Source organism: Galeopterus variegatus, unplaced genomic scaffold, assembly GCF_000696425.1.
Source record: "Galeopterus variegatus unplaced genomic scaffold, G_variegatus-3.0.2 Scaffold9458, whole genome shotgun sequence".
Taxonomy (NCBI): Eukaryota; Metazoa; Chordata; class Mammalia; order Dermoptera; family Cynocephalidae; genus Galeopterus; species Galeopterus variegatus.
Window position 1 is genome coordinate 51,533 of NW_007735569.1, and position 1,292 is coordinate 52,824.

A 1,292-nucleotide genomic window follows, 5' to 3' on the forward strand; every position below is an offset into this window, starting at 1 on the left:
AAAAAGAAAAATTCATCAGAAGATATAACTGAGATACATGAAGCAAAATTTGATAGAACTACTAGAAGAAAATTTTAAAACCATAAATATAGTGGTAGATTTTTAACATACTTCTCTCAAAATACATATAAAACTTAAAAAGAAAGGTAATCATAGACTAGAAAAATATAATTAGCAAGTTTAATGATATATATGTTAAAAATATATACATTCCTAAAATTGACCAATATAAAATACATGCATTCTTTTCAATCTCACATAGAATATTTACCATCCTGCAAAAGCGGTACTAAGAGGGAAGTTTATTGTAATAAGTGCTTACATAAAAAGAATAGAAAGATTTCAAATAAGCAACCTAACATTATACCTCAAAGAACTAAAAAACAAGAAAAATCCAATACCAAAATTAGAAGACAAAAAGAAATAATAAAGCTTGAAGCAGAAATAAATGATACAAAAAAATGAGATTCCCCCCCACAAAAAAAGATACAAAAGATTGACAAAACAAAACCCTGGTCTTTCAAGAAGATAGACAAAATTGACAAACCATTAGCTAGACTAACTAAGAAAAGAGGAGAGAAGACCCAAATAACAAAAGGCAGAAATGAAAAAGTAGACATTACAACTGATACCATAGAAATACAAAGAATTATTAGAAACTGTCATGAACAACTATATGCCAACCCAACAAATTTGAAAATCTGGAGGAAATGGATAAATTTCTGGACACATACAACCTACTACAACTGAGCCATGAATAAACAGAAGACCTGAACAGAGCAATAATGAGCAATGAGATTGAAAATAAGCAGCAGTCTTCCAACAAGAAAAGCCCAGGACTGGATGGCTTCACTGCTGATTGCTACCAAACTTTTACAGAAGAATTACTATCAATTCTTTTCAAACTATTCCAAAAAATCAAAGCAGAGGCCATTCTCCAAACTCATTCTATGAAACCAGCATCACTCTGATACCAAAATCAGACAGAGACACAACAAAAAAAGAAAACTACAGGCAAATGGGATTATAAACTAAAAAGCTCCTGCACAGCAAAGGAAACAATCAATAGCGCAAAAAGACAACCCACAGAATGGGAGAAAATACTTGCAAACTATTCATCCAACAAGGGATTAATATCCAGAATATACAAAGAACCCAAAAAACTCAATAGCAAAAACCCCCAAAGAATCCCATTAAAAAGTGAGCAAGGTGATGAATAGTCATTTCTCAAAAGAAGACATACAAATGGCTATCGGGTGTATGAAAAATTCCTCAACATCACTAATCATCAG